This window comes from Silurus meridionalis, chromosome 11 (assembly GCF_014805685.1).
Source record: "Silurus meridionalis isolate SWU-2019-XX chromosome 11, ASM1480568v1, whole genome shotgun sequence".
Lineage (NCBI taxonomy): Eukaryota > Metazoa > Chordata > Actinopteri > Siluriformes > Siluridae > Silurus > Silurus meridionalis.
In genome coordinates, this window is record NC_060894.1 from 839,444 (window position 1) to 865,000 (window position 25,557).

The following is a 25,557-nucleotide window of genomic DNA, read 5'->3' on the forward strand; positions in this document are numbered from 1 at the left end:
AAGTTGATTTGCAGCTATGGGAAGTGCGCTTTAAAAAGAATCAGGGATTGGGTTTCAAGTGGGATAATTGCTTTTCAAGCCTGAAGCAGCAGCAGCAGCAGCAGTAACTCCCACTGACTACTCCCTCCTTTCTCTCTCTCTCTCTCTCTCTCTCTCTCTCTCTCTCTCTCTCTCTCTCTATTTCTCTCTTTTTTTTCTTCCACTCCTTCCACCTCAATGTACAGTTAATGTAATGACCCCATGAATCCACCCCGGCTGTTTCATGGCTCTTGGCTTTATAGGTCCCTACATTCAGTGGATAGTCAGGGTAAAGTGATCATCTGATTTTGATTAATGCAGCGATTGTAATGAATCATTACTAATTCATGGTTTTAAACTGATGTGTAAATAATTTAATAGGTTTGGAAGCTGATTTGCTCTTAACTACTCTACTTTGAAATTCTCTCCGGCGTTATCAGGCACAAATTAATGATAGCCCTACCTCAGGCTCTGAACAAGGATCAGGCCATAAAGTGAAATCGTAATGCAGCAGATTCAGCAGTATTGTCATATAACACAATTTTAAACCATATCTGATTCTGTTGCTTTCTGATCTTATGATATCTGATTTAGTGGTATAATCAAATCTCATTATAGATTTACGAAGAATCTAATTTCATCCTATTGTGCTGAATCTTGTGCTTTTCACCCTCAAGTAGATTCTTAGTTTTTCAAGGTAAAAAATTAAGTTCATCTTTCTGCACTGAACACACACCCGGAAAAACGAGTTTAGCATCCTGTTAAAAGCTCCTTCAATGTCAACCTCCATCTAATGCAGCAGCGTTCCGGCTCAGGATGATTGTGTTTTGATAATTGTGTTCTATAGTATGTATATTGTTCTAATCATGTATGAAATATCTTGATGTCTGTTAAATATATATATAATATCTCTAACTGCTTTGAGACCATGTGTTTTTAGAAGTAAAAAAACACCTCAAGCCTTGAATATGTGTTTCGGGATCTATACTCAGGCGTTATGTAGCAGTTTATTTACTCCACCAAAGCAAAAATCATGTGTGTGTGGTTGGTTACTGGTGGCTGTGAAGTGTTGTCTGGATAGTAGCTCTCGGTCCCAGAGCACCGTACCCACACACTGCTCACGGAGACGTCCCGAACGTCCCTCAAGGGTTCCTCTGGAGGGTGCAGAGGTAGATTTGTTTATGCAAAACCACGAACAGGGCGACACTAACGCTGCCACAGAATACTCGTCCTCCTCTGCTTTCACACAGTCTGCCTAAAAATATCACTATGTCTCTCACACACACACACACACACACACACACAGACAGTGTTATCTGGTTTTATCTTTCATATACTGTACATTTATTCTTAAGGCAAAAACTTGAGAATGCATTGAAATGCTCAGTAAATAATACACTATGATTAAAGGTGGAATACTCAATGTTCAGCATTTTGCCAATACGAAAGTAAAAGTGATAAAAATAATAATAATGATATAGTATTAATAACAGTCTCAGCTCTAGTGTGTTGTATAAATTAAAATGATTTCGAATGATTGATTTGCATTGAGATTCGTCATTGTAGAGCCACGCCTCGAACCCCCAACACCACTACAGGTCTCCATAAAACATTAGGAGAAGACGTTAGATGTTTAGAGATCTACCTTTGCTTTTAATCAGCTGATGTCCAGGTGCACTTGAAAACCAGTATAATTTTGAGGGGTGGAGCTTTTATTATTCAAAGCTTTTTTCAGCTCAATTCCAACACTAGCAAAACAATCTTACCTACTGCAGTGCTGATGAGGTCTACATTGTTCTCCATGTCATCCTGCTCAGGCTCGTGTATGTGTGCACGCATGCATGTGTTGATTTCCAATGACTTTACCCGTATCCTATGTGTCCAATTAATCCCCATTTGCCTTTCATGTTGAAATGTGTGTGTAATTGCTGATATAGATATTCAATTAAAGTGTGCCAGACTCAGCACACCCCTATCAGATGGAGTGCGTAATTTAATAAAGGAGGTTTCCCCATACTGCACTACACTGCCTGCAATGCGCGGAAAGAAAGAGAGAGATGTAGAGAACAAGAGCAAACGAAATAAGAAATAAAGGAATACAAGAACAGGAGAAGACACTTTGCTTTGTTCTGCTTTTGTTGCTCATCACCTTGTTGCCCTGCAGGGAATGAACTAATTACAGCAGGTCTTTTCTGTCATTCCTGTTATGAAAGACGAAAGAAGGAAGCGTGGGGTTTTGGGTTGTAAACGAGTGCTGGGAATGTTGATGAAGACTGGCGAGGTTTATCGCAGATTCCTCTGTTCGCTACGCTATGCTACGTGGTGCAGTGCGAGTCGTAGTCGAGTCTGGATATGATCAAGAGCCTGAATTGTTCCTGAGAACATTTAAGTTCTTTTATTATTTTTTTTTTAATGGTAATGTGTGAAATATAGACACTGGATGCTGACTAACATCAGCTTCATCATTCAGCTTTTTGGTAAAGTAAAAGAAGCAGCCGTTATGACTGATATCACACAGCCGTTTGCTGCTCATTATCTGTCAAAAAACCACCACGACACTTTATCTTGGCTTGTTAAATTGGCTGTGAACGTGCATGTCTGGAGAAGCTGAGGCAGACGCTCGCTAATTAAACCATGCGCTGGTAATGCTTCACGCCCCTGGAGATGTTTCAGGGTCATGTGACATTCTATTGTCTGTAGCCCTGCTTAGAGTGTAGGATTACATGGGACAGATGTGTTAATGGGAAACGAGATAGATAGAATATGTTTCTAGGACAGTTCCATCTGATGGGATTTGGAGTGAAAACATGTGTATCTACTATAGCTAATTAGAAAAAAGAACTACTGTAATGACAACATGAAATGATTTCATTAATTTGTCAAAAAGACACAAAGCCATGAGCACTGTCAGGTTGTTCTTCAAAACGTGTACAGTGTTAATAGTAAGTGATAATGGCAAAAGATAACAACCAGCTTTAGTCAGTTGTTTAGTTTCTGCAATGGATTAATCCTCAGTTTAAAGTGTTTTTACATTAGAGTTCACATTAAACAATTTTTCATCCATTCATTTTCCTGCATGCAATCCAAGAAGAGCTTTGCCTTTTTATCATGCGTCAAACACCAACTAACGAGTTTAAAGCATCATGACACAATTCACTGAATTTATTCGTAGTGGAATGACTCTACATGTGGCACACAATATATTGCTAGGTGGCGTAGTGTCTGAAAGCATTAGCGTTGTTCTCTGTTCTGTTCACCGTTTATACTGTTAAATATTCTCCTTCTGCCAATGAGAGCTTTCAGCTTCTTTACTTTTTTCACCCTCCGGTACTTGGAATGTATTTTCTTTACAGTTTCTCTGGATTTATATTAGAATGTCTTATAAAACTTCTTAATTAAAACAAATCTTCACGTAGGAAGCAGATGCCCTCTGAGGCGCTCAATGCAATGTAATAAATTCAGATGTGGTCGAGAGGGGAAAAGGCTTTTGGTTTTTAGCTGACTGAATTTTTTATATCATCAATTGTACGGAAGTCTTTCCATAAAAGTACAAAAATAGAAACAGGAGGTAATGCCACCAGACCAGTTCCACCTGTAAACAAGCCCAGGAATGGTCGTTAGTCTCGACAGACGCCTTTCTCAAACCGGTAGATCAGATCTGTGTTCATGTTTACACCATGAGTGCATCAGACAGAAGGCGTGTATAAAAAGCATGATTGGTGCAGATTTGTGCGATGGTGAAGTGGGTGGAGCCAATGCCCTACATCGTCCTCTGTGCTGTCATTGTAGCGTCCTCTGTCTCCATCACTCAGAACATAACAGATGGGCTGAAGCAGGGGGGCCTGAGGTCTCGCTCTCAAACACTAATCCCCGGAGAGAAATATGGAGAGAGCAAGAGGGATAGAGGACAAAAGGAGAGGAAGATATTAAGGAAAAGAGGTTAAGTGAGATCTAGGAAAGAGAACGAGAGGCAAGACAGCCAGAGAGGTTACAGTGAGGTGTGTGTGTGTGTGTGTGTGTGTGTGTGTGTGTGTGTGTGTGTGAATCCACATATTTATTAAGACACACAAGACAAAACACACATTTGGTAATAAAATGTGCTTTCAGACGCGCTCATCAGAAGAGCACCACGCACGTTTCTCAGCACTTTAGCCAGATTAGTAGTCGATTACTCTTTGTCTGTGCGCCATGCACTTTCCGGACACGTGCGGGCCAAGAGCTGGAGGAGTGAGGAGAATCCACTTATTAAACATTCATAATTCATATTCGTAACATCATTATTGCATAACTACGCTGGAGATTGGTGTGTGTGCGTGCGTTTATTAGAGAGGGACAGGAAAGGGCTGGATTAGGAGCAAAAGAGACAGCAGAGACTGAGAATGATGGATACAGAGAGCGACATGCAGATGCTGAGATAAGGAGAGACATAGCATAAAAGAAAGACATAGAGATAGAGTGAGAGATAGTTAGAGACAGTGGAAGGGGACAGAAAGACAGATGCACAGAGACAGGAGAGGAGGAGAGTGTGTTGGAAATATAGACAGTGACAGGATGGAGAGAGAGAGAGAGAGAGAGAGAGAGAGAGACAAGGAGAGAGCTCTGAAGTGATTCTGAAATCAGCAGAACAATAGATAAATAGAGGCAGGACAGAAAAGAAAGCAGAGGGAAAGAGGGATTAAGACTAAAAGATGGAGGGTGTGAGATATACTGAGAATTGGAGAGATGAGGAGGGAGACTGTTGGAAATAGATAGAGACACAGAAAGGACAAAAGGAGAGACAAAGTGAGAGATTTGGGACTAATGGAGACAGAATCTTTACAGGACACTTTTTTTAACACCTCAGTAGATATTTTGAGCTGCGATGCTCACGATCTGAATGCAGATTCTGAGCAGCCAATCAGAGCGAAGCATTCTTTGCACCATGCGATTGTGGTGCTGTTACACCTGCAGAAGTCACTGCAATCCTCTCCTGTGACCAGCATTACATTTGTGCGTGTGAAGGAGAGTCTTATATCCGTCTCAGATGTCCGTCTAGACCACTAATCAAGCAGCAGTGGAAACAAGGCGTGTCTGATTAAAGCGAACACGTATTTAATCAAATATGAACCTAATAACACACCATTCTTTTTTCTCCCTGCTTCTATTTGTGTTGTCAGAGATGTATTTGGTTATTATTTATTATCCCATCAAGCTCTTATTTGCGTAGGCATGTGAGGCTTGCGGAAGATGATAAATCGGAGTGTTGTATGTTTAGCAGCGAGCTGAACACCTGTCCAACTCGTCTGGACCACATTCCTGTCTTCCCTGATCAAGTGTCTTTAAAACGCTGACTCTCGCCTCGCTCAAGTCTCGGTCCTGTGACTTTGCTGTATCGGTTTAAACACACGCATGCATGCACACGCACACACACACACACACCGTACTGCAACGTGTAGCTGGGCTTTCCGCTCTTTCCCTTCGTGTCCAAGCCGAGGGCAGGGCATCGCTAAGCCCCCGTGTCACGCCTTGTAATTGGAAATCTCCCTCATGTTGCTAGGAAGCATATCATTTTTTTGGGATTAATCCAGGGAGATTTTTGCACACACCCAAGTGTACACACACACACACACACACACACACACACACACACACACTGATGCTGATGGTTTTGGGCCAAGGTGAAAAGAGACACTGGAGTACAGAACAGGTGCCAGGAGCTCCTGACTGATTGTGTGTGTGTGTGTGTGTGTGTGTGTGTGTGTGTGTGTGTGTACTGTCAGAACAGGTTTCACAGTTTGAATATTGTTTAAATATTTATACTGACACATTTAATGACAAATGTGACCCACATTTCTCTCTGCAGTTGATCAGGTGTTTGTTCATATTTTCTTCACAGCGTATTGGAATTTGCATTTTATATATTCTACCTTTTTTTGCATTTAGGTTTCCAAATCCAAATGCCTGTTGTTTTAACCCATAAACGATGTACCAAACCTTTTGTGCCTTTGTTAGAGCTGTATGTAATTTCACTGACGTGTAAACGTCTGGAATCTCCCAAGTGTGTCTCTCTGTGAGATGATGCTGATGATGAGTTATCGGCTGGATAGATGGCTGCAAGCCTTCCTGATTATCTTTGGGTATTGGGGATTAGCCTGCGCTCTTGGCGTTTTCCGAAGTAAATCACTGTGCTGGGTACCTACGAATGTGCAAAATGAGGCAAGTGTGGAAACTTCTCCAGGTTCTGAGCATCGTTACGTCATGTTATCGGATCACTGGTCAGCTGGTACTATTTCTGCCCCCCCCCCCGCTCTCACTTATCTCTCGCTCTCTCTGCATTTCCTATTTACAGAACCAGGCCAAAGCCTTGAACTGCACTTCACCCTTTAGACCAATAAACAAACTCTCACCTCAGTGATGCTGTAGGTCACGCAGGAGTACCACTATACCTTCAGATGTCCTGAATTGGGACATACCAATCCCATTCAAGGGGTGGACACATTATTAATTCATTAGCAAATAGCACAGGCCAATTAATAAACTTAAATTGCAGCTGGATGGTATTTGATCATGTGACAGCTTTTGCGCTAAAGTTGGGAGATATGGCGTTAATATCACATCAAAATTCTCAAAGATATTTTTGTGATCTATGATATATTGCAATAGGAATGACTTTCCAGCAGTGTAGGATATAAAGCAAAAAATATCTCTATATATATTTAATGACTGCAAACTAATTTATTAATAATAAAGATTTGCTCCATTTAAATGCAGACCCCCAACCCTAACCCCACTATATTTAATACAATTACTGAAAAAACTCCCAAATATGTAAGAGAAATATTTTTAGTATTTAGAAATTTTTATTTAAAAATCACTGTATAAAATGTACACACACGCACACACACACTGATGTAATTTGTCACATGATTTGAAGGTTTGAGGGTTTTTGTATAGGATGTACTCGTCTACTTCTTCGATGATTTGAGTAAAGGAATAAAAAGGAGAAAAAATGTAAGAAAGAAGTGTGTGTGTGTGTGTGTGTGTGTGTGTGTGTGTGTGTGTGTGTGTGTGTGTGTGTGTGTGTGTTTGTGTGTTTGTGCGTGTGTGGGAAGTATCCTCCAGCGGAGATAAGCTGCACTCTGCTCTGTCTCTGCAGTGATACGACTGGCTGACTCTCGCTGGCGCTCTGGGGGATTGGCTGACCCACTTTGCTTTCGGCTGAAGTTATTTTTGAACATTAGCGCAGAAAACGAGACCGAGGGTGGAATACAAGCTCGTCTAATGCCTCAGGCGGAGGCTGTCTTAACAGGGTGTGGTGGTCTTTCAGAAGGCGTGGCTCAGGTGTGTGGCCCTTTTTAATGGGCCCGATCAGAGACACCATGTTTACGGGTTTAGAGTAAGTAGCTATTCAGCCATCTACAGCTTTGTGTAAAATTTCACTGTAGCTCTATCTATCTTCTATCTCCTTTAACACACACACACACACACACACACACACACACACACACACACACACACACCTGCTTGTGTGTGTATGCGCATTCAGCAGTGTTTGTAGAGGATGCTGCAGTCTCCTGAGATGTGGATGTGCCAGACTGCAGCAGCTGACCTGCTTACACTCACCACTTTCTGCACCGCATTAAACACTCCGTATCCACCATACAGACGTCACCGCGTGCAGTGCGCTAAATCTCATTGACACGTTATTTATAATGCAGCAACTGAATTTTCGTTTCCTGAGATCATTTCTTGATTTATTCATTAAGTTTCAGAATGAAATTCAGCTGACCTTGGAATCGTTACAAATATTTAGCCAGTGTTTTTCCTTTGATGGACAGAACAGATGCAGGTGTCCTCACCGAAAACAGCTGGACTGTAGTGAGTTAACATACACGTGGACCTGATAATCCAGAGATGTAGTGTGCATTTGGGTTCTAATCTTCAGCTGTGACTTCAAAAACATCTCCTCAGGCCACATTATAACCTCCTTAATTGTAATCTGATTGGAAGCGGTGTGTGTGTGTGTGTGTGTGTGTGTGTGTGTGTGTGTGTGTTTGACGTGTATCTTCCAGCAGTTGATTAGACACGCCTCCCTTCAACTTGTGCAGCAGGGCTCCTGGGACCAACCAGTGACCTCGCACACAGAGCTGCAACACTGCTTTTCAATGCTGTTTCCGATCTCACTGTTCCCTTAAGACCTGTTTCCATGGTGACCACAGGAGCGCAAGTGAGGGGGAACGGCCCATGGCCCAGTTTGAGGTATGAGTGATGGTTTGAGAAAAGGAGGCCAGTTGTACTTCTCTTTTTTTAGCCACTCCCTCGCTTTGAGGAGATGCTGCAGTGTCTCTGAGCAGGTGAATGCTGCAGGCATTTTATGTTCACTTTTACACCAGGCGTTTTTTTTTTTTTTTTTTTATAAACCAGTTTGTAATTCTATTTGAAAAACATCCTCCAGACACATGGCTTGGACCTCAAAGTGGCTCTCATTGAAATGTTTGTTTAATTGGTTTGCAGATTTGACATGAAAATGTGTGTAAAATAGTGGCCGTGTCGTTGGGATGCAGAAATTAACGAGGCTACTTGGTTTAATTTTTTTAAGAGTAAAAACGTTTGTACAATCCTTAAACATTTCAACACTGAAACCCATCTTTTAGGGCCACACTGAATTTCTAGTTAATGATGGTGAATGAGGATAAATACAGAAGAACACTCTGTAGATATAATGTCCTGTAGAGCTGCTATCCTGTATAGAAGAACACTCTGTAGATATAATGTGCTGTAGAGCTGCTATCCTGTACAGAAGAACACTCTGTAGATATAATGTGCTGTAGAGCTGCTAGTCTGTATAGAAGAACACTCTGTAGATATAATGTGCTGTAGAGCTGCTATCCTGTACAGAAGAACACTCTGTAGATATAATGTGCTGTAGAGCTGCTATCCTGTACAGAAGAACACTCTGTAGATATAATGTGCTGTAGAGCTGCTAGTCTGTATAGAAGAACACTCTGTAGATATAATGTGCTGTAGAGCTGCTATCCTGTACAGAAGAACACTCTGTAGATATAATGTGCTGTAGAGCTGCTATCCTGTACAGAAGAACACTCTGTAGATGTGCTATTATTTGTAACCTGTGCAAAGAGAAGACCTTTGGAGTTTATAGTTGTAGTTATGTTTCTGTTATTGACCGCACTTCAGTTTCAGACTCTCTGTATGGCTTTCTGAGACCTTTTGAGTGTTTGTGGAAACGCTGATATGAAAATTAGAAAAACGTTGGGCGAGGAAACCCGGTTCTTGTTATTCTTACAGAAATGTTTCTTCTTCCCAGAATCAGCTGAGATCAAATTCAAATCCAGATCTTGAAAGCTCTATTTCCAGATCGAGTCTAAGAGGAAACAAGTTCTTTTCAAGACAAAGCTTTCACTTTAGACTGATTGGTTCAAGCCTGTGATGAAGCTTTTTTCTGTAAAAGGGGATTTCTTCATGTTAAACTTTATGCGTGTAAAAAGGAAACACAAATTAATTGTAAATATTCTTGCTAAGGCATTACAGAAAGCATCTTGAGGCTAAATTCGAATCTTATTACAACCCTGTTTGTCCCCTGCAGAGCTCCTGTCAAACTGACCCACTTTTAATTTACAAAATCTCTGAGGCCACTTTCTCAGCTATACATAGCTTTTATTCTGAACCACCTTGCAAGAGGGAGGAGAAAACCGGGTTGAAGGTAAATATGTAGGACTAACGTGACACAAATTAGGGGAGGAAGGCGGAGTCTGGGAGAGGCAGCGGATTGGCGAGGCAGCAGGTGGTGTCGGTGTTTTATGCCGATCTGGAAGCCCGCTTGTGAGAGATGAACAGAAGGCTCTTTGTGAGAAAGCAGCTGGAAGCCACTCGCATCCTGACTCGCTGTGATTGGCTAACAGTCATGGCGTTTAGCTCGTTTCAGGAGGAGTTGAGGAGTTAATCTTTTGTTTAATCTCACAGGGGAAAAAGTGAACATTTCAGTTAAACTCTCCAGCGCGCTAGCCAGGGGCATTCAGGGCTTATGGGGGGTTATAACCATAGCTTCTCATAAACACCAGACTGACGTCTCTGAGACTTTGCACACAGTGAATGGACAGGGTGAAAAATAAATGTACAATACTAATATTCTATACCATCATGTCTCTCACTACTGAGTTTATTCATTGCAGTGAAGAAAACAACGTTAAGGATATTAAACATGCAAAAAAATAAAAATAAACTTGCTTCAGAATTTCAGACTGTTGCTGGATATTTGGTTCAGCCCAAAATCCAATGTGATCTGATATTGTCTGATCTCATCTCGTTTATACTCCAACACCTCTTTGATTTTTTAGATGCCATGTAGCAACCCCTAGAAACACCTTCCTACTGTAGAGTTATGTCACTAAAGATACAGTGCAGATGATGCTGATGTTCTCTGACTGATACGTCTCGTCTCCTGCGTTAGACAGAACAGTTAGTTTTTTAAAAGCGGTGCAGGACCTTTTTTTTTTTTCTCTCCAAAACAGCTTCACTTCAACACTTTGGCATCAGAATCAGTCTGTTTACTCCAATTGCTCCGAGCACAAAGACTGCCAGTGACAGCGAGGCAAAGTCGGGGTCGAAAGCTCTGATAACAGGGATCAGACCTGAATGTGCAAACTGTCCTCCTGTTCCTAAATTACGCATTCAGCTTGTACCCGGAGATGTATTCACCCTGCACAGACGTGGGCGCCATCCAGCCCGAGTCGGCCACACGGGTTCATGGCGTCTCAGGGGCACGTAAATGTTTAGCTCATTAGCAAGGTAGTAAGTGTTGAACTGCTCTGAATATTTTGATCGTTAGAGAGGCATCGAGTAACGAACAGCTCAAGTCTTTGCCCAGCACTTCATATCCCACATGCGCACTTCGTTCAAAAATAGCTACATGTTCCTCAGGAACGCTGCTTTATTTAGTACAGTGTGTGTGGAGCTCAGGGAAACAGGTTTACAGGTGTTCGAATCGTTTCACACTCTTCCTTTTAAGCTTTTAACTTCACTCTGTTATTTTACTATTCAAAGAACCTGGCTGAAGCCCGTGACCGTGACAGTTCAGAATCCCAGCGAGAAGGGTTCGATTTTATTCAGGTGTTTTGCGGTTGCAAGAACTCTGTGGATTCATGTGGAACTCAGTAGACTTTCAGGTGAAGTCAATTCAGTGAGTTAATTTTCAATAACATATTTCATAAGGTTTATATTAATGCACTCATATTAATGTTATCATTCTTATAGTAACGTCTCATTCACAGGGAATCATCCAGCAGACGCTCCACATCATTGAAAACTAATAAACGATTCCATGCTTGAATTTGGCTACGTTTAAAAAATAAGTTGTGACTTTTCTTTTTTAGAGGTTTATCTTGTATTTATTATGAGTCTCCAGGAAGTTAGAGGAGGTTATACCGTATGTTTTCTAAGTGAAATGACTGAGAGAGAGAGAGAGAGAGAGAGAGAGAGAGAGAGAGAGAGAAATAAAGGAAGAGAGTGGGACAGGGACGGATACAGAGAGAATGGGGGCTTGTCAGAAAGACTGACTGGGAGAACATGTAAAAATGACTGTGTATCATGTTATACCTCACTGATTTCACTGTGGTGTCATTTACATTTATCATTTACACTTATCATTTACATTTCCCCTTTTTTTTTCTTTCGATCACCTTTTCAGTTTTTGCTCAGTTCCTCTTTCTTTGTTTATTTGCCGGTTTGGGGGGGTTTTGTGGATGGCGTTGGTTTTGTGGATGAAGGTGGGGTTTGGGGTGGTGGTGTGGATGAAGGTGGGGTTTGGGGTGGTGGTGTGGATGACGGTGGGGTTTGGGGTGGTGGTGTGGATGACGGTGGTGGTGGGGATGATGGGGTTTGGGGTGGTGGTGTGGATGACGGTGGGGTTTGGGGTGGTGGTGTGGATGACGGTGGGGTTTGGGGTGGTGGTGTGGATGACGGTGGGGTTTGGGGTGGTGGTGTGAATGACGGTGGGGTTTGGGGTGGTGGCGTGGATGATGGTGGGGTTTGGGGTGGTGTGGATGACGGTGGGGTTTGGGGTGGTGGCGTGGATGATGGTGGGGTTTGGGGTGGTGGTGGATGACGGTGGGGTTTGGGGTGGTGGTGTGGATGACGGTGGGGTTTGGGGTGGTGTGGATGACGGTGGGGTTTGGGGTGGTGGTGTGGATGACGGTGGGGTTTGGGGTGGTGTGGATGACGGTGGGGTTGGAGGTATGGATGATGGTGGTTTTGTGGTTGGATTGTGGATGATGATGATGTTAGGGTAGTAACAGAACAGCTCAGAGGTGGAAAACTGTGGTGCAGATTGAAGGTGTTAATGACTGACTAATGTGTGCTGGCCTCAGGCAGCAGATCAGCTTGTGCTGGAATGGAGGATGGATGGATAGCTAAATCAAGAGATGAGTGTCTGTTAGCCATGCGCTCTACAGTGCAGCTATTTTTGTATTTTGTGTGTGTGTGTGTGTGTGTGTGTGTGTGTGTGTGTGTGTGTATACATGTACACGTGTGTGTGTGTGTGTGTGTGTGTGTGTGTGTGTACACATGTGTGAAGCTGTTCTCTGACAGTGATAATTGAATTTCGTTTTGTGCGATCTGCACACACTCCTTTTCCCAGACAATACAGAAGTTAACCAAACCCTGTCCTGCAGATTACATTATCTCCCACCTTCCATCATTCATAACTCATCCACACACGGCTCTGTTTAAATCCCATTCTCACTCCTTCTATCACTCCTTCCTTTCTGCATCTGTCTGCTTTTTTTTATTTCTCTAAGTGTAATAGAGTCCCAGATTTAAGGGTTTAAGGTTTTGACAAATGACATGTTTGAATTTCATGTCAAAGAGCAAAGTCACTCTGCCCCACAGGGAAAAAAAAATACAGCAAGAACAAATAAAAAAGAAAACAATTTGGAAAAAACATTACCATTTGGTTATTCCTCTCTTTTCACTCGTCTAATGTAGAACATCGCGACGAAACCAGAAAAAAACTTTAAACTGTATTATTGATGGATTTTATCCCATAAAATATCCTCTGTACAAGATAAAGTATAATATTATTGATCACAGCCCTGGTTTTAGTTTATGTTTAGAGCTGTACATTCAGATCGATACCACAGCGCAGCATTTTTATATTTAGTGTTCAGCTCTTCTTTGTTAAGTTTGCATCTTGAAAGACAAAAAAAAATGTCATGCTTCAATAGGACAGACAGACATACAGCTTTCTCACTTCCTCTTAGTTCTGTCACTTCTTTCACCCTTTTTCATCACACCCTTTTTTTTCCGAGGCGTGCGGCTCGAGAACGCAGGTGCAGCGATGCAAATCCATTTTCATATCGCAGAGATTAGAGACGCTGAAGCGGCGTAGAAATCCATTCTCACAGCCTTATTTATTCATCATCAGTCTAAACACCACCGCTGAAGCTTTGGCGTCCTGCCATTCTGGTCAATTCCATCACTTCGGAGGATAAATAGATGAGAAATTAATTATGGGTGAAACCTGTTCAGAAGCGTGCGAGATCCGCAGTAACGAGTCGAGCGGCGGATGATCCGTCGAGCTGAAACGCCGAGCGAATAAATCACAGATGGTGCGATTGTAACCACGACCGGATGTCCACTCGAGGCCTGATGACGAGACTGATGACTTTCTTGCTCAAGACACACAGGCCAAAAACTCGAATGCTTCTTCACACGCGTCTTTTCTAAGAAGCCACCTATGTATAGCTATTCTAAAATGTGTGTCCTTAGGTTTATATTTAATAATTCTACTAATAAAAGTAAAGGTTATAAAATACAATTAATACCTTCCTTTACATTCTTTCCCGTTAATTGATTAATAAGTTTTATTTGTGTTGGTCTGCTTTTTTGTTGTTGTTGATATATTCCTGTTTGGGTGTGTGGCAGTGTAAGTGGGAGTACATGGATTTTTACCAGGCAGCAATGGAGTAATGCATGTGTGCTGTTTAGACTGTCAGTATTGCTGAAATCACACATTAAACGAGTATACACACACACACACACACACACACACACACACACACACACACACACACACACACACCAGCTACATCCAACTAGGGCTGCAGCTGTGGATTATTTTAGTATTTTAATATTCTATCGATTATTCCATCAATTAATCCATTGAGAGTCATTTAGCCTCAAGAGTGTTAGTAAAGTCTGGTAGTGATGTAGGTGAGAAGGTGAGGAGGTTCCTGGGGTGCAGTCAGTGTTCACATTCATTCCAAAGGTGTTGAAAAGTGTTGGAGCTCTATAGCAGAAGATCTTCCTCTCCAGCCCATAGAAAGCAGATCTTCATAGAGCTGTATTTGTGCACAGGGGCATCGCCATGCTGGAACAGGTTTGGGTCTTCTAGTTCAAGTGAAAAGAAAATGTCATGCTACAGCATCCAAAGACGTTCTAGACAACCGTGTGCCTATAATTTTGTGCATAGTTTGGGGAAAAACTTAATGTGTGGGAAAAGTGTCCAAATACTTTTGACCGTATAAATAATTTTCACTGGATTTACACCATTTTCTGAGATGTTTTGATGATTGGCGTAAATGATTATCGGGGCTGTACATGGCACAGCAGATTTGTGTTCGGTCACACCCACAAAACTCTATAAAAGGTGAACGAGGCTTGTTATGTGCTAACGTCACGTGTGTTTTAAACGTTAACATCTTAATGTTTGTGTGTTTCAGACCGTGGTGTTCTGTGAAGAAGTGGTACAAAGAGGAAGACGCAGACAAAGTGCAGGTCTCTTATTTTTCTTTCTTTTTCTATTTTTAAGTAGCTTCCTATTTTAACTCTTTTTCACTATTTTCATGATTCCCAGTTTTTTGATGACTGATCAACGTTTAACTTATGGTGATAGTTATTTATTTATTTATTTAAATTATTGCATTCTGCAATCTTACCAGACATGTCCTTCTTCTCCACACACACACACACACACACACACACACACACACACACACAAATAAATAAATCTGGCGAACACATTACGATTTCAAACTCCCAAAAGTATGAAGTAGAGATTCGGAGTCTGCTGATGATAATGACTGTTATCATGATGTGTGAAAGTGTAATGTCGAGTACGAGAGAGAGATTATTTGATGTATCCTGAAGCGCTGAGTGAAACTATTACATCCGCTCAAATTCTGCAGAATCCATTAAACTCCGCCGTTCGGTTGTTTCCGTGCAAAGTGCTGTGGGGGAGGAGGAAACGGCACCGATCCCACTTTACACCAAGGCAGCGATCGGCCTCGAGAAACCTTCTGTAAAGCCGTGGTTTGAACTCCAACCACGTCAGGATCAGGGATAATCTGACATTAATACACACACTCACACACTGTAGATCTCATCTTCTCCAATTATCTGATTTCAGTGCGCTCATCAAGGAGATACAGTCCAGTACATTGAGGATATCATGCTCAGAGGAATCGGTTAAGGATTAGGGATTAGTTATGGATGCTAGATATTTCATGTGTGGTGTGTTTATTTATTTAATTATTTTTCTCCATTCTGGTACTTGTTTGCAATCTAAACGTTCATATACCGCTAATGTTCCTCATGGCGTTCCTCTACACTGATGGATTTTACATGCTAAAGGCCTGAGGTTCAAACCCGAACACTCCCTTGATCTACACCTACACCTCCTCAGGGACACACTTGCATTCTTGCCACTGGCTTTTTCTAAATAAACACACACACACACACACACACACACACACACACACACACACACACACACACACACACACACACTCAGTGTAAGTCTTATACTCTACCTCAAGACTCACAAGGCCTGTAGAAGAATGTTTCTACTCATTTGAATGCCTTAAAGTCGGTCTTTATGACTATATAATTTTAATATTATAATAAAATATTTTTCTGAGATATTAAAGATTCAAAGTTTAAATTCAGGTTTGCTTTATTGTCAAATGTCCCAATAAAAAACATGTTTGCTATTTTAATAAAAAATAAAAAATCTTAACAGTATTTCAAACAGTAAAATTAGACTTTTATTGCTTTTAAACTGCTGTTTTTATTAACACAATTTATTATCAACATTTAAACAGTTAAGATTTTTAAACATATTTGAATAAAGTGTCTGCTTGGTTAAATAATACATAAATATTTTATGAAAATTAAAATAAAAAAAATCTAATAAATGCAATGCAAATGCATTAAATTGGCTCAAATTATTAATAAATATTTAATACTAAATTGATTAAATAAAATTAAATAAATGGAAAAGTTAAGTATAATAGATTATAGTGTAAAATAGTTTACATAAAGAAAATGCAAACTAAACTTGCAGCCACTAAATTTGTTCTGGGAACTCAGAGGTTCTGCACGTAAAAAAAGATTGCTGTTAAAAAAGCCCTGTACTGAGAAATTTCGGCATGAATACATGTACTGTTACACCGCTACCTTAATGCTCCCTCTACACCCCCCCACCCCCCAATGTCGGTTTATTTTTGTGCATAGTAAATAAAAGTCTTTTTAAGTACAGTCTGGGTCGTGCTACGTACTGATCAGATGCTTGGAATCAGACTCACTGTGCAGGATCTCAGCAGGTGTGTGTGTGTGTGTGTGTGTGTGTGTGTGTGTGTGTGTGTGTGTGTGTGTGTGTGTGTGTGTGTGCGCATGTGTGTGTGTGTATATGTATATACAGGCTCCCAAGAAACCGGTAAAGCAACAACCAGCAGCATATCTCTTTGTCCATCATCATTTAAAGAGAAATACAAAGTTTCTGCCACCTATTACATCTTCACGATTCTACACTGCTAACGTAGCTCATCATCTGACTTACACGCCACAAGGTTTTGCTGCTCTTTAGTTTTTTAAATGGATGCTATTGTCACATTGCACTGAAGGAGTTCTGGTGAAAAAGTTGGAACGTGGTTTTCATAGTGAGGCTTATAGTCTCGTATTAGTCTGAATTTAGGTGACTCTCGTGTAAAGCAGGTAATGACTTACAGTAATGTAGAGAGGCAGCAATACACTCTCTCTCTCTCACTCTCTCTCTCTCTCTCTCTCTCTCTCCCTGATTTTCTCTCCAAATATGGAGTGAGAGAGAGAGAGAGAGAACAGTCTCTGGTGGTTTAAATTACCATGAATTAGGCCAGACTACCAGCTCTAGAGCTTTCCACACACACACACACACACACACACACACACACACACACACACACATGTTCCGCAGTGTCCTTGAGAAACCATGGACTTTGATGTTCTGTGTCTCATTTTCATCTTCGAGCTTCATCTCTGCTTGTCTCTGTTTCTCGTACAAATAATGGTTCTGCTCGAGTAGGCATTAATCATGCATGTCTGCTATATGAGTTTAGTCAGGGTGGTATTGTGCGTACTGCAGACGATGGAGCTGCTTTTCAGAGTTCCTGTTCAGTGCCTTTGTGTGAAATATTCATGCAGCTGATGTCAGTCATAGTGATTGTGTAAGCATCTCTCTCTCTCTCTCTCTCTCTCTCTCTCTCTCTCTCGTGCTCACACTTTGAGTTTTTTATTACCAAATTGTAATCTCCTTTTAAAAAATTCCAAATTCTTTATCTTTTCCTGCGATTGTCCTCCTTCACTCTTTTTATTTCCTCATGACATCCCGTCATTGTGTGTCTCTGCTTTGTATTGCTCTTGGTTTATCCCTCGCTCGGCCGGGCCAGGGCCAGGACCAGGGCCACGTGCCCTGAAAGGATAAATTGATGAAAAGCATCTATAAACACAGAGCTGGTGAGCACTGAGTTCTGGAAATATGAGTGTGGGGGATGTTTCTGGGCTCTCGATCAGACCTCCACCCACTTCTAAATACACTTTTAAACACACTTAGTGCTTTTACTGCCTTGTGTGTTTATGATGTGTGTAAAATTTAAAATATCAGTTTTTACATACAAGGTCTGTGAAAACTGTGGAGGTACAGTACCTATGGTTTTATGTTTTTTCTATAACATCTTTTCTATGAAAAACAGATCTATAAATGTCCAGATGTTTCACTTTATTATTACTGAAATCCTCAATTAGCATAAAGAACAACTTTACACACTTTCAGCATCTGGACGGTTTGTTTCTCCAAACAATCAGCTGAAATGCTCTGTGTCTCTTTAAAACTCTCCAAAGATGTTCTTCACTAGTATAGTAGGAGATCTTCTTTGTGGTCCAGTTCACCTCAGAGCAGTTCAGTAGGATTTAGACTCCAGACGTCTGTCTGCTCTCTAAATAACACGTACAGAACTCAGACCTGCTCTTCGGCTCATTGTCATGTTATACGGTCAAGTCGCTTCCAAAGAGCCGCAGTCCAGACGGAACTGCATGGTGCTGAAGTGTGGAATGGGAGTCGTGTTGGTCCATGTTGGTTCAGGATTCCTTTCACCAGGATTTAACCTACAGGTATATAATATGTTATATATAAACATAACAGAAGCGTGTGAAGTGGAATCGAATGCTGCATGCATTTTATTCTTTCACTCCAACTCATGGCTTTGTGCACAGGGGCATTGTCAAGCTGCAACAGGGGGGGGAAGGGAAAATGTAATACTTTTGCAGCCAGAGATTGATGTGTCTAATATCACCAAGTTGATCACTAAATTGTTATATTTCACATTATTGAACTTGAAATCACCATGATGGGAAGTGTGAGTGGGTGCGGCTTTCAGGGCTTGAGAATAATAAAAAGAACAAAAATTATTCTTGATTTTATTTTAGAAATCTGTTGAGTAATTAATTAATTAATTAAAATAATAATAATAATAATATATATAGTGTGTGTGTGTGTGTGTGTGTGTGTGTGTGTGCGTGTGTGTGTGTGTAAGAGAGAGAGAGAGAGAGAGAGAGAGAGAGAGAGCACTTGAAAAATCATGGATGGGCCTTTTGTTTTCTCAAAAGTCAGATCTCTACTTTCTAACCCTTTGTGAATCTCTATGCAGTGATAATCTATTTCTCTCTCTGTCTCTCACTCTTTCTCACTCTTAGTCTGTCACTCTCTTCCCCTCTATCTTTCACTCGTTCTCACCCTCTCTTTTCCCGTTCTCCATCTTTTTTTCATTTGCTCTTCTATTTTATCTTTATTTTGTTTGCTTGCTGTCTGCATCTCTTATTTCCTCCCATCTTCTTTTCTCGTACCATTGGGATTCTGGGTGCCACTGAAAGGATGTAGCCATGGCGACGCTTCCCAGGGGCCGACCAAAAACAGAGACAGTGTGTCTCTCTCTCTCTCTCTCTCTCTCTCTCTCTCTCTCTCTCTCTCGTTCTTTTTTCCTTCTTCTTGTTCTTTTTCTCTTTAAATTTGTAAGGCTTTCAATTTGAGTTGTAAGTAAAGCAGATAATGACAGTGTGATGGAATTTGCTGTGAGCAGAGAGACATTAGAGGCTGAGACTTTACACACACACACACACACACACACACACACACACACACACACACACACACGACACCTACCTCTCAGTGACACAAGCATAGAATCTCACACACACACACACACACACACACACACACACACACACGACACCTACCTCTCAGTGACACAAGCATAGAATCACACACACACACACACACACGCACCTTAGTTTACTCATCACATATTCTTAATGTTCATGACATGGATGACTTCACAACACAACTGTCACTAAGTGTGTGTCATACACACTGTTAGAAGAGGTGTGTGTGTGTGTGTGTGTGTGTGTGTGTGTGTGTGTGTGTGTGTGTGTGTGTGCACATATGAATCACACTTATGTTGGATGACAAAAATAAGCAGACCCAAAGGAGTAAAACACATCAGCTATTTCACTTCTTGTTTAATGGCACCATCCCACTTGTTTGCTCAATTTTTTCCTCTTACGTCTTCATCACGTCCAGTCTCGAGTCATCACACACTCTGAACTTTTCTTTCACCATTCTTGCATCATCAAATAAACTTCATTTTAAACCAGCTTGTGTGTTCATGCTAACATGAGAGAAAGCGACAGACGCTCATTTTCTTAGCGTTGCAAAGCTGCGATCTTGGTGAGAAAGTGAAGTCACTTCTGTGCAAATGAGTTAAGATTCTGTAAAGAACTTACGAATCCACAAAAAGATTCTTCTGCGTGATCCTGTGCTGCACGTTCTCTCATTTCTTTAGTTCCCTTGTCACTCATTTCCTGCAAAAGCGACACGATCGTTACTTGTAAGCGCAGGCACACGATTGTACAGGACGTCTTCGGATGCGGTAGCATGAAATTTTCTTTTCACTTGAACTAGTAGACTCAAAACCTGTTCCAGCACAAAGCCAGATCCATGAAGATGCATCCGTTTATATTTATTACATGTAAATTGAAATCAACACGTTTTATTTGCTGTATGACGACGTTAATTAACGTCTACGTGTTAATTAAAACCTTAAGCTTGTACTTGAGCCTGTTTGCTGATGATCTAATGTCGCTGAGGGGATTTACTCTGCTCGCAAACCGATTTATTAAAATCTCACGTGCAAACATGCGAAATACCCTACACACACACACACACACACACACACACACACGCATGTACGCGTTCAGTCATCTTGCACGTTCCTCTTCTCTCATAAAAATTATAGTTCTGTTTGTTGTAAACACTGTGTCGTGCTTGTTCTCTTGTGCGCGCACACACACGCACACACACACACACACAGGCACGTGGACATGTTTGAGAATTAGGGGGCAGTGGTGTGTGGCCTGCTGTGCTGGCTGCTGTAGGACCAGATGGTGCTGCAGGTTCTGGACTCGACTCCACTGGGGATCTCCTGAGGATCTCTGGCAAGAATGTTAAAGCTCTGTGTGTGTGTGTGTGTGTGTGTGTGTGTGTGTGTGTGTGTGTGTGTGTGTGTGTGTGTGTGTGTGTGTGTGCGCGTGCGTATGTGTGCGCGTGTGTGTATGTGTGTGTGTTTTGAAGGTTTTTGTTTCTTTGTGAGCATCAAATGACCCCTTTGTTAAAGTCCTTGTGTATGTTGAAGTCCCTGTGTATGTACGTTACTGTGGAAACGATAACGTATTATATTACAGTTCCGGAAACTATGCGGCTTGATTGAGGAGAGAGAGAGAGAGAGAGAGAGAGAGAGAGAGAGAGAGATGCAAATAATCAGCAGCTCCTACATTGTAATCCCTGGGGGAGGAGTCATAATAGAAGTTAGTAGTAAAATGCTTCGCAGCATGAACTAAATGTGATGGGTTGTGAGGACGCTAAGACGTCGCTAACACGCTTTATTACGCTCTCTAATTCATTACTTGTAATCAGTGGTGGATAAATAACAATTTTACTGGAGTCACATTTTACTGAGTGTCTCTACTTTTACTACTACATGCTTTGTGTCCTTCATCCTCCACTGATTGTAAGAGAATAAATAATGAAACATCAGAACACACACACACACACACTGTAGGATCGGTTGAAGAATCGTTCCATATGCTCGTATTCCTGATTTACATAAAATCATCTCGATCTTCACTGACATGTCGCTGGAATCTCTGCAGTCACGCAGGTGTGTGGAGTTTACATTCAAGCTCCTAAACAATACTTATACACAACTCTGTGTGGTTGTTTCATGGAAGCGTGTGTGTTGTGTGTGTGTGTGTGTGTGTGTGTGTGTGTGTGTGTGTGTGTGTGTGTGTGTGTGTAAAAGGACCAGCAGGTGGTCGTCTTTGCTTCTGATCTGGTTTCTGTTTCAGGGCCTTGTTAACATGTTTCTGTAAAAACAGAGTGAGACCTGCTGTGCTAAGATAAACACTGATAAGTGAGAGAGACTGTGTTTGTGTGTGTGTGTGTGTGTGTGTGTGGTGTGATGGTGTGCTCAGTGTGGAGCTGTGTTGGATTTAGCAGCTGGACGCCCAGAAGACCACGACTTATTTACTGCTGCATATAAAGTGATGAGCTGACTGTGTTTTATTCTTTCTCTGCTTCCCTCGCTCCCTGTGTGTTCTTCCTCTTTCTGTGGTATATAAACACACACACACACACACACACACACACACCACACACAGTATACAAAGTCTGTGTGTTTGTGTTCCCCTGTGTAACAGCGATAATATTTTCTGTTCTGCTTTTTTGAACCATCATCTCTCTATGACCTTTACTGTCCTCTCTCTCTCTCTCTCTCTCTCTCTCTCTCTCTCTCTCTTTCTCTTTCTCTTTCACTCACTCACTCACTCACACTCTCACTCTCTGTCTATTTGTTTGTCTGACTTTCTTCCTCTTCATTTCTTTTTTTCCTCTTTCTGTTTGTCCCATTACCAGTGCTTTGTCTCTCCGGTCTCTCTCTATATATTTGTTCTCCATCTTTTTTCCTCTCTCATATTCATATTCATATACTTTCTCTCTCTCTCTCTCTCTCTCTCTCTCTCTCTAAGACACCTTAAGCACATTTGCATTGTTGTTATGAGATGCTCAGAAATGCTGTAGGTAATGTGTGTAATTTGTGTGTGTGTGTGTGTGTGTGTGTGTCCTTGCATCTCACACGTTCTCTGTGGTGTGTATGCGTATGTGTGTTGGGTGGGCGGGTCTGTTGATTAGTGAACCAAAACCCCATACAGACACTAAACCCTATTCATCTGAAATCATCGAATACACTGCACCTTAAAGACGCTCTTCTCCATCATCATCATCTTCAATGATCAGAAGGAGTCTCCAGTGTCAGCACTTTGTATCAGTCAGAGGTAAAGCTGTAACTTTTCTGACTTCATGATAGATTTTATATTCATAACACGTTTCTGTCCGTCTTATTACCCGAGAGAGTGAGAGAAAGAGAAAGTGAGAGAAAGAGAAAGAGATAGAGTCTGGGGGAAAGACTGAGATTTACAGTAACTGTAACTATAACAGGATAAAAAGAAAACACGTTTTTTAGGGAATAAAATTGTGGTGTTGGTGCCAGAGGAATAAAACACCCTGAGACACACTGTTACACACTGATTATTTTACTTTAAAAGAGTGTTTTTCCTTTCTTAGAACTGTGTGTGTGTGTGTGTGTGTGTGTGTGTGTGTGTGTGTGTGTGTGTGTGTGTGTGTGTGTGTGGGTGGGTGGGTGGGGTATGGGGTGTGGGGTGTGGGTGTGTATGCGCATGCACTTGTGAGAAATTAAACTTCAGAAACAGGAAACAAAAGACAAAGGCTGATAAAGATTGTTTGCACACTTGAATACACACATACTTGAACACACACACACACACACACACACACACACACACACACACCCCAATGTGCTGGATGCACTTTTATTTGACCAATTCCTTGTTATTCTTTCTCTCTCATCTTCTTAAAGCTCCAAAGCTTAATTTTAACTTTTTAAAAGCTCCATCATGATTTATAATAAAAAACTGTGTTGATATTTTCAGGACAAACTGCTGAACACACAACTTCAATTTGTTTATTTATTTCAGCAATTTACCTCCTTTGATCTCCCCACCATGATCATGTTCTCGTGCTCCTCCACGTTCTCCTCATGCTCCTCATTCTCCTTACTCTCCTTCACACACTCCACATGCTCCTCATTCTCCTTAATCTCCTTCACACACTCCACATGCTCCTCATTCTCCTTAATCTCCTTCACACTCCACATGCTCCTCATTCTCCTTACTCTCCTTCACACTCCACATGCTCCTCATTCTCCTTACTCTCCTTCACACACTCCACATGCTCCTCATTCTCCTTACTCTCCTTCACACACTCCACATGCTCCTCATTCTCCTTACTCTCCTCCACACACTCCACATGCTCCTCAGTCTCCTCCACATTCTCCTCATGCTGCTCATTCTCCTTACTCTCCTCCACACACTCCACATGCTCCTTACTCTCCTTCACACACTCCACATGCTCCTTATTCTCCTTACTCTCCTTCACACACTCCACATGCTCCTCATTCTCCTTACTCTCCTTCACACACTCCACATGCTCCTCAGTCTCCTCCACATTCTCCTCACACTGCTCATTCTCTCTCCTCACTCCAGACCTTTTCTCTTCTTCTAGTTTTTTCTGGTTGGTTGTTGTTCTGTAGATCAGCACTAACAGATTTAAACAGGCAGCATTATGCAAATCACATCACTCGGCTTCTGTTAATTATTTAATGAGAATTTATATTTTTAATTTCAGCTGTTTGTCCTTAAATTATCCACACAGTATTTTATTATAAATAATTAATGGAGCTTTTTTTAAAATCCCTCGTCTCTAAGTCGTCTTTATAATCACTGATGTGGGATGTGAAATTTATAAGGTGTGTGTGTTTCTATACGTGTGTCTGTGTGCATGTGTGTGTCTGTTTATGTTTTTGTGTGTAATCATAGCTCACAGGGGAAGAATGTTTAAGTACTTTTAAATGGGGTGTGTGTGTGTGTGTGTGTGTTATTTTCAGAAGCAGTATTTTGAGCTCATACAAGAACCCATTCATTTACACGTCGAAAAAAGTGTCTCACGACTTTTTTTTTCCTGTTTCATTTTTAAATCTGTTGCGTTCTCTCTTTCACACACTCGGCCACCCGACTCTTATTTTCTAATCTCACGTACGCATTGTCAAGACACGAACATGAACACAAAGCAATTCAAGGATGAATACAGGCTCTGTGTTCACTCTTTTATTGAAAAATCTACTTCTTCATCAGTTGCTTGTTTCCTTTCACATCTAGTCACGTGCTCTACTCATGACGTGTTTTTCACTTCAGTTTTATTTGTGTGGCACTTTTAACAATGGACATTGTTTCAAAGACGCTTTAAAGTTAAATCCAAATAAATGTTAGCGTTATATAGAATTATATATTGAGTGAGCCAGATGATAGTATGGAGAAGAAACCTTGAGAGGATCAAGACTCAAATGGGAGGGAATTCTCATCCACCAACCCACCCAACTGATCCCCAACCTCATGGATCTGCAGCCTGTTGATGTGGAGAACATCCTGAACTGCAGCGAGTCTCTGATTGAGGAGAACAATGTTCAGAAGAAGGGCAATAAGATGGATCAGACAGAACCAGAAAGCAGAAGGATCTTTGGGATCTCGGGAGCATGTTTAGGTCATCAGAGAGAGAGAGAGAGAGAGAGAGAGAGAGAGCATGGGGGATAGGGGACGAGATGGTGCTCAGATTTTCCTAATCAGACATATCAAATCAAATTAGTACAACAATCAAATATCTTTCAGGATCAGTAATCGGTGTGTGACACATTTGTTTTGATGATGATGTGTATGTAGGTGTGTGAGCTAGCGGGAGATTTCCGCCATTTTTGGTAAATTCTGTTCATCACTTGCTCTTCAGAATACTGCACATATGAGGAAATGAATCAAGAACATTCTCATCCGGAGAATTTTCTTCGACAACTTTCAACAAAGAGATTTATGTCCTTCAAATGACTTTGATCAGTGTCTAAAGCTGCATTCAGATAAAACTCTGACCCTCTGAACAAATGTGGAGGAGGTCCGTGTTTATGTCTGCACTATGCAGTGCAAAGGAACAGAGACTGAAATATTGTAGTGCAGTGTTGTAGTTGTAGTTGTGTGGTTGTAGTGAAGAGCTGGGTGAGTTGG

General features: G+C 41.4%; 1 protein-coding gene across 9 annotated transcripts in view; it reads left to right on the top strand.

Annotated features, from left to right (window-relative positions):
* LOC124393153 (spermatid perinuclear RNA binding protein) overlaps positions 1-25,557 on the top strand; it is a 76,119-nt gene that overhangs the window by 8,082 nt on the left and 42,480 nt on the right. For 7 of the 9 annotated variants that reach the window (XM_046860629.1, XM_046860621.1, XM_046860630.1 and 4 more), the window contains exon 2: positions 14,733-14,787. The gene's annotated coding sequence lies outside the window, so the exon portion shown is untranslated. Of the gene's footprint in view, positions 1-8,234; positions 8,257-14,732; positions 14,788-22,687; positions 22,708-25,557 lie in introns of those variants that run through there. The other 2 variants (XM_046860627.1, XM_046860628.1) reach the window with 2 other exon arrangements.